At 48.5% G+C, this 8,639-nt stretch overlaps 1 protein-coding gene across 1 annotated transcript in view; it reads left to right on the top strand.

Annotated features, from left to right (window-relative positions):
* Positions 1–8,639, top strand: part of LOC115293347 (dnaJ homolog subfamily C member 17-like) — a 16,581-nt gene that overhangs the window by 903 nt on the left and 7,039 nt on the right. The gene's annotated exons all lie outside the window — the stretch shown is intronic.

Raw genomic sequence — 8,639 nt, 5'->3', positions numbered from 1 at the left:
ACCATGTGTTTGCATTCATAGGTCTAACAGGAGAGACCTGGCAGGGGACCATGGGGAGAGGAAGGGGGAAAGAGAGAGGGGGAAGAGTGAGGGACACAGATCAAGGGAGACTACTGAATACTGGAGAGGAACCATGGACTCAAGGGGAGGGGGGGAGGGGGGATGGTCATGGTGGGGGGCACTTGTGGGGAGAAGCACTGGGTGTTATATGGAAGCTAACTTGACAATAAAGTATTAAAAAAAAGAACTTCTTTGTAAATAGGACCAATGGCTTACAACATAAGCCATTTTAGCTCTCTAAGACTGTTCCTTTGTAAACCCAAATCTCCCCCATCTTTCTCTTGTAGAACTTTGGCCATTTACATTCATACCACTTCATCTTTCACTTCCTTACCAAGGACTAAAATAAGGCCCCATTAAGCACAGCCAGGATCTGGCACAGTATTGCTTTACCATGGGAAATACAAGCTTTGTGAGACCCAGGTCAACCCACGCATCAGTTAGCAAGCCCCACGATCTCACCCTTGGGCGGACTAGAACTTTTGCAGCTGGAGGCAAGGTTGGTTCAGAACCACTATTGGGGTGTTAAATCCCAGGCAGAGGACTATAGCCAGGACCTATGGACATGGACAACCCGCCACCATCACTCCTAGACCTGTGTGGGTATAGACACTTGCCAGGGACTATAGCACCACCAAGCCCCTCCAACCTCCTGGCTCTCTCCCCAGTAAGGAGGTTTCACCTGAATATTGAGCACTAGGAGAGGAGGGTTGCACTGACCATACCATTGCTGTGGACCAGGGCAAAGGCCCTTCACACCAGAGTTATTTTACTTCCAGAGTGAAGAAAACCCGTAATTCCGTTGTTGGGTGGACACTAGGGTTTGGCCGTTTTTGACTGGAGATTGCGGGGAGGTTAAGAAAACTATTCTGAAGTCAAGAGGTTCGAATCTGTGAAGAGACCACTCCGTTTGCAGCTGAGGGTCTAAGGCCCAGAATCCTTTCTAATCACTGCCCTAGTCCAAGGTCAGGCACACCCTCTCCCACTTATCTGAGCAAATGCTAGTTTAGGTGAAAAGGGATTTGGCAGGTGATCTTGATGTCCCAGTCCTTCAGCGATTCACAGGGCAGAACTCTTGATGAGCCTGCCTCAATCACAGGGGACACTTAAGTCCCCTCCCTTCTCCCAGAGAACATAGGATGCACTCAAGATCAGAGCCAGTGGGAGTTCTGAGGCTCATAACGTAGATGAAAAGCCAGGGCTTGGGATCTGTGAGGAGAGGCCAGTTCCTGCTCGAGGGCTTCTCGGTCCCCTCCAGCACAGTCAACGACCCCTTTCCGCCCTCCATCCTCCGCTCCTCTCATGGTTTGGGTAAAAGTCAAAGTCTCTCTGCACGTCTCCTTTCTCTCTGCTTTTGACTTGGGTTTCCTGACACTTGGATGTTCTCCTGGTTATTAATGCCCTCCCATGATCCCCTGTTAGCTTCCAAAGCAGCCCTTCTCATTCCACGTCAGTTCAGCAAGAACACTTGGTGGGTCCCACGCACACCCATGGTTTTTGGCTTTCTCTGACCTCTTAGCTAACGACCGTCTCCACCCAGCCACATGGCTACCTCTAGTTGTCTGCTGAAACCCCAGTCACTTCTGCCCACATTCCTCTATATTCTTTCCAGATTCCCTCGAACTGCAATTCTGGCTGAGAGCTTGTTTTCCTAAATTGGATTTCATGTTGGTATTGATGAAAAATTTTAATCAGCGACTTTGTCAGCTTCCAAGTCCCCCTCCTGTCCTTAAGGATAGAAAAAGTAGCTCTAGATCATAATGAGACACTTCCCTTTACAAGACTGTTGACCTTTAAGAGGAAAAGTCAGGGGCCATGATGGGAAGCTTGGGCCCCTGCTTATGGGGAGACCCCTGTTGAAATCCCTTGGTCTCCAATCCCACTGAGGGTTTTCAGCCTGAGGAGGCTGGGTTGCCCCGTTCTGCGGCAGCCGCTGTGTTTTCTCCACAACCCCCTCTCCTCCTGCCTCTCTCCCTCACCTACTTCACCCTTTCAAGACCTCGTTCAAGTAGGAATCGCCATGGGTTCTCTCCGACAGTTTTCTCATTTGCTCAGCCTCCCTTAGTAGGACATGGCATCTCCCATTAGTTTCCTGTTTGGGAATTTTTCTTCAGCTTTCCCTGTTGCACAGAAACCTGATGGGACCCCATCTTATCTTCAAACTTGAGATGCTTGGCAATCACCTTTTTGGTACAGCAGAAACCCCCACTGCCTCACACCATCACCCCTGCTCTCCCCGCTTCTTGGTGAAAGCCCTTCCCTGCTTTGCCCCCCTCTTGGTGAAAGTACCTCCCAACTCTCAGGGCTACCTTACCCTCTTGTTAACATCAACTACTTTTCCTCCGGTATTTTCCTCATTTCCCTTCCTGTCTCAAGAAATGCATCCAAAGGATTTCATAACTCAGCGTTTTAATGAAAGGGTAAGACAATTTTCCCTGAGTTAGCAGATTTTCCCTAAGGCTGAAGAGACTTAAGATTCGACGCCTAGGTTTCTTTAGCCTTAGAAAGACAAGGAGCCCTAAAGTTGTATGAAATCATTTCCCTGAGAGCCAGAAACCCTGTCTGAAAGTCTGAAACCTCGGAAAAATCTTTCTTAGAGCAGGCCCGAGTCTTCCACCCCAGAGAGCTTCTGAGAATTACCCAGCCCTCCTCAGACAGAAAGCAAAGCCCCCGCCCCGCATCAACCCTTTTTAAGAGGAGCTACTCCGCCCCATCGTGCATGAGAACCACCTGAGACCATAGCAGAGTCTCTGCCACACCTGCTGCACCAGGAGATGGGAAGGACCACGGACACCCTGCTCTCAGGTATAGCTCATGGAGGAGTGGCCCATCTTTCTCTAGGGAGCAGCAGATCTCAGCCCAGGTGGCACCTTGAGAACCCCCCAGACAGGTCTCCCACAAACACCATGCTGGGACCCAGCCCAGGACGGTTAAGCTTTACCCTCAGGGATTGAGCTTTGAAATGCCTTCTAGCTGATTCCATGGTTCAGTCAGGCCTGGGAAGCTTTTCGACAGCTGAGTTCTCTTACAGCAAGGATGCATGATTTCTCTGAGTTTATAGACCAGAGGCAGAGTTAAAGTTGGCCAGGAAGTTACGTTGGACTCTCCCAGGCATTGGGGGAGGTAGAAGACAGAATACCAGGACATACATGTGAGAAGGCATCGGGTGGTGAACATGGCGACAGGAAGAAGCAGCTTGATGATGGGCTATGGGCCATGAGTGCCCCACCTAGAAGGAACGAAGGCCTTGCAGCAAAATCATGTTCAAAAAATTCAGGAATTGAGAGACATGTGGCTGGAGCCTAGGAATCAGAAGGAAATCCAGCCTGACCTGAAGCAGTCAAGTGGACACGGAGTGAAGCATGTCCTGAAAAGCCACAGAGTATGTTGGCTGCATATGGAGGGAAATAGAAGCAGGATCCCCAGGAGACACAATCCTTGCTGTTCATGGAAATTCTTTTAGTGCCTGGACTATTTTAATTCTCATGTTGGGGGGAAAAACAAAAGTTAATTGGCACCTGTATTTAGAAGATAGGACATCAATAATTTCTGCTTGAGAAGAGCTGTCTGGTGATAAACAGAATTAGGAACTGCTTCTGCATTTCCACTTTGGAACCAGCCTGGAACCAGCCACCATTTAGGCAAATGTAGGGACCCTGGGCAGGGATTATGTTGACGGTCACTCTGGGTGTGGATGCCCTGCATGGGGCCCCACTGGGCACGGAGGTGAAGGTGTCCTGAAGCTTGTATTTGTTTGCCTGCTATGTAACAAGGGCATGACCTGGAGAGGGAAACCTGGTTTGTATTTGCCTCTGGGGAGGGGATGGGGTGATATGGTTGGGCTTTTGTCTAACTCGGTCCCTTAGGTAGTCAGGGGGGTGTATAGGACAGGCCTGGAGTGGGAACAGTGTCTCATTACGGGATTCCCTGGTCATATGACATCTGGAAATGGAGGCCTCAAATCTGTCTTCGGAAATGAAGAAAAATGTTTTGTTTTGTTTTATAAAATTTACCTATTTTTATGTACTTTCTTCACCCAATGTGGGGCTTGATCTCACAACCCTGAGATCCAGAGTCACATGCTCTCCTGAGTGAGCCAGCCAGGCACCCCAGGAATGTGATTTTTTTCAAGTTTATTTATTTTGAGAGAGCAGGGGAGAGGCAGAGAGAGAGTGAGTGAGAGAATCCCAAGCAGGTTCCGTGCTGTCAGCGCAGAGGCCAACACGGGGCTTAATTCATGACTGTGAGATCATGACCTAAGCTGATATCAAGAGTCAGACACTTAACTGACTGAGCCACCCAGGCTTCCCTTCCCTGTGATCTTGATCATCTTGTGTCCTCTCCACCCTCACAAGTCCATCTGTAAGCTCCCCTAGCCTTTCCCCTTGCCTCTCCCCTCCTATGGCATGTTCAAATCTCAAGTTCATTCTCCTAGAGGAAAAGAGCTCTGCCTCCCTCTCTTCTTGCCTCCAGAAACTCTCCTTTCAACCTAAGCCTGCAAAGGTGATCCCACGCCCATCCCAACAATGCATGCTCCCCCAACCCTCCCAGGTCACACAGAGCCCTCGTGCCAAACCCAAAGGCTTCCCTGACTCCTACTGCCAACCCACTGAGGGGAGGGTAGATGACTGGAGGACTGTCACAGCCTCTCACATTGCATCCGGGGACATTCAGCCCAGAGACCCTTGGAATCGCCGCGCCCTTGATCTCTAGTTAACCTGGTCCCAGTTATTCAAACTCCAGCTTAGGCAATCCAATGAGGAGTTTTTGCAGATGTAATACAAATACTCAATTAGCTTATCTTCAGTCAGTCCGAAAAGAATGTGTTGGGTGGCTCTGATGTCATCACCTCCAGGACGTTTAGGAGCAGTGGAACTTTTATGGGTTCAGAGACTGCCCCCAGGAGCAAGCCCATTTCTATATCCAGGGCCTTGCTGCTCTCCTGAATTCCAGCAAGGAATAAGAGTAAGGGCTATTTGTCAGCCTGACCGGGATGAGGCCCTGTAGTGGCAACAAAATGAATGAAATATATGGGAACAAAACTGGAGGTAAGCTGGGAGGGGACCTGGGTCCTGTGTGTTTCTGGGAGGATGGCTGGATGGTATGACCTCATTGTCTGTCACCAGCATTAAATTGCCTGCCCTGCACAATTTTCCCCTCTTTACAAATATTATTTCCCTTAATCCTCATTGCGAGCCAGATGAAAGGGAGGTGTCACTGCTATATCCATTCCATGGGGAAGGAAACTGAGGCCTGGCATGGTAACCACCTTGAGCAAGGACCCACAGTTGTGATTCCTGAGCTGAGGGGTGAGAACCCAGCACTGCAGCCTCTGAGTCCATGACCTTAACAGTTGCTCCGTGCTTGATGGTCTCTCTCTCTCTCAAATTCCTCTTTTTAAGAGAATTGTGTATCTGCTTTGGTGTTTCATCTCTGGAAGTTCCATTTAGAGCCTCCGTACTTTCCTATTATCTCCTAATGCTCCTGCTGCTTTTTCATGCTGACACAGGGGGTCCATTCTCATGACTGTTTTATACTCTTTCTCTACTAATCCAACTGTCTGTATCATTTCCGGGTCTCCTGATGGATTCTCTGCTTGTGGTGACTTGTGCTTCCGTTCTGTGGCATGCCCAGTAATTCTAGGTAGGAGATGAGCACTGTGGATTTTGGGGTGCTGGATATTCTGTGTTTCTTTAACTAATGTCGGGCTTTGTTCCGGGATGCCATGAAGGTACTGCAAAACGGTGTGATCCTTTTAAGGATTGCTCTGAAATCCTTGTGGGGACCAGGACATGCTTCAGTCTGTGGATAATTTGGCCCCACAGCTGAGGAAATACCCTTCTGAGCACTCCTTTTGAATCCCCTTGGATTAGAGGGTATTTTCACTCTGGCTGCTGGGGGCACAGATTTTTCCAAGCCCTGGGCGACCCCAGGGACTTCCCAGCCTGCTTCCTTTCATCGTTCCTACGGAGTCCAGGCATTTCCCACCCACTCATGGGCTCATCTGTTGTTGGATGGGGGGCTTCCCTGTAGATCTCCAGAGCCTATGCCCTCTCTCCCCCTCTCTTTCTTTTTCTCTATGTGTGTCTGTCTCTTCTTCTGCCCATGCAGCTTCCTAGTCCTGTACTTGTCACCGTGATTTCCGGCAATCTTCATGCCAAGTTCTCAACTTAAAATGCCCAGATCTGTTGGGATTCCCTCTCCTTGCTCTGAGTTCTGGGAACTCTATAGGTTCTGAGCTGGGCTGTTACAGATCTTGTTTTCAGCTTTCAGACCATATGCTTGTGTTGTCCATTGTGTAAAAACTGTCAGCTCAGTACTCCCCCTGGCTTTTTACTTGTTCAAGCAAAGGTGACAAAAAGGAGCACTGTTTGTTTGGGTTTTTTTAATGCAGGGGAGGGGCAGAGAGAGACAAGGATGGAGGATCCAAAATGGGCTCTGCACTGATAGCAGATATGGGCCTTGAACCCACAAACCATGAGATCATGACCTGAGCTGAAGTCAGATGCTTAGCTGACTGAGCCATCCAGGCTCCCCTCTGCTTTGTTTTGAAATAATTTCTTGGTCAACAGTTAGCAACTGATATTCTTCATCGTTGTAGAATATATTGTTTCTAGATCAGTTCTTAGCAGTTGAGAATGATTTTCAGTTTTTAATTTTCTGATCAGCTAATTATTCAGTCAATCACACATAAGTGATGATCTCCCATATAAATATTCATCTTTTACTTCTAATCAGAAAGTGACTTCAGACTGACATTACTAGAGACCCTGGGAAGTGGGCTACATGGGTGGTTCAGTCAGTTAAGCATCTGACTTCAGCTCAGGTCAAGATCTCATCATTTGTGAGTTCGAGACCTATGTTGGCCTCTGGGTGTCAGCACAGAGCCCACTTCAGATCCTCTGTCTTGGGAAGTAAAGAAAGAAAAAAACTCGGAGAGTGGAAAATCCCTCAGGTACAATGTCCTCACTCCTCTGTATGTTTAGAGAAAACTTTCTCTACCGCCTTTATTTTCCTGAGCCTGATGAACTCACCCCAGATACCAGATGGGGGCAGCTCCAGGGATGACAGGGATGGTGTCCTGGGACCCCTTGCCTTTCCCCATAAATAGTGAGCAGCCCCACTAGGGCTGGGATATGAGCCCCACCTGAGCAGAGCCCTCCCAGACAGGAAGTGAACCATCAAAACCCTTCCAATATTCTCTGAAATACAGTTTATGGAAATGGAACAACATCCAGACTCTCAGAAGCTTCCTGACCTGTCTCCACGAGTGTGTGGCATGGGATTGGCATGCAGGTCTATGCTAAATCCCTGAGCTCCTCACTTAAGGTTTAATATCCCTCATAACTGAATGGGCCTGTCACTGTTGAGGGAAAGTCTCTGGGAAACTCTCCAATGTGCATGCAAGTTGTGCCAAAGCACATCCACGTTCCTCTCTCCTTTCAGGCCTTGGAGTTGACCATGAGATTCAGGGGTTCTTACAAGAATGGGAGTCTCTTGAAAGTGAAGAGTTGATGAAGAATCACATCACCTCAAAAGTGTTCAGCGCCTCTAGCATGAGTACACAAAGAAGAGCTGGTGACAAGGTCTGCAGATGTTCCTACACATGTAGGATTTAGACTGGATTGTTTGGGAGGCCAACCAGAGTCCATGGAGCCAATCTTCGTCCTGCTTTTCACAGGATCCTGGGACATAGAAGGGAGGACAGTGTCTTCTCAGGTCTGTCTCTTCTATATGCATAATCAAGGTCCCTTAGCGAATGGTATCAGCTGGCTCAGCTGTCACACCTCCCTGAGCAGGATGGAATGGTAGGAAAAGGCCCCGCCCCCAGGTTCCCTCTACACACAGGACATAGGACTTGATGCTCTGAGTGTCCACCTGCTTTTCTCTCCTGTTTATTCCTCAACAATGTTCCTAAAGCAATGGCCTAAGGGACTGTTTAAAGTACACATGGCTCCAAATGTCCATCACCTGAAGAATGGATCAAGAAGATATGGAAAAAATATATATATATATATATATATATATAATGGAGTATTATGTGGCAATGAGAAAGAATGAAATCTGGCCATTTGTAGGAAAGTGGATGGACCATGAATGAGGGTGTCATGCTAAGCGAAATAAGTCAGGCAGAGAAGGACAGATACCATATGTTTGCACTCATAGATCTAACAGGAGAACAGGAGAAACCTAATGGAGGACCAGGGGGAGGGGAAGAGGGAAAGAGAGTTGGGGAGAGAGAGGGACGCAAAACCTGAGAGACTATTAAATGTGAAAACGAACTGAGGGTTGAAGGGGGAGGGGGAGGGGACAAGAGGTGGTGGTGATGGAGGAGGGCACTTGTGGGGAAGAGCACTGGGTGTTGTATGGAAACCAATTTGACAATAAGCTATTTAAAAAAAAGAAAGTACACATGGCTCCCAGGAGTGGCCAGGTCATAGGCAAAGATTCAGGGAGACGGTGGGTGATGTCCTCATGAGTTTTCCACAAGCCTTTCTCTCCTTCTGGCCATGCCTGTGCAGATATGGCTGAGCTCCTGCCTCTGAGTACCAGCCCAATGCCTCTGCCATCCCTGATCC

This window comes from Suricata suricatta, chromosome 6 (genome assembly GCF_006229205.1).
Source record: "Suricata suricatta isolate VVHF042 chromosome 6, meerkat_22Aug2017_6uvM2_HiC, whole genome shotgun sequence".
Classification (NCBI taxonomy): Eukaryota; Metazoa; Chordata; class Mammalia; order Carnivora; family Herpestidae; genus Suricata; species Suricata suricatta.
This window is presented reverse-complemented; position numbering and strand designations above follow the sequence as displayed.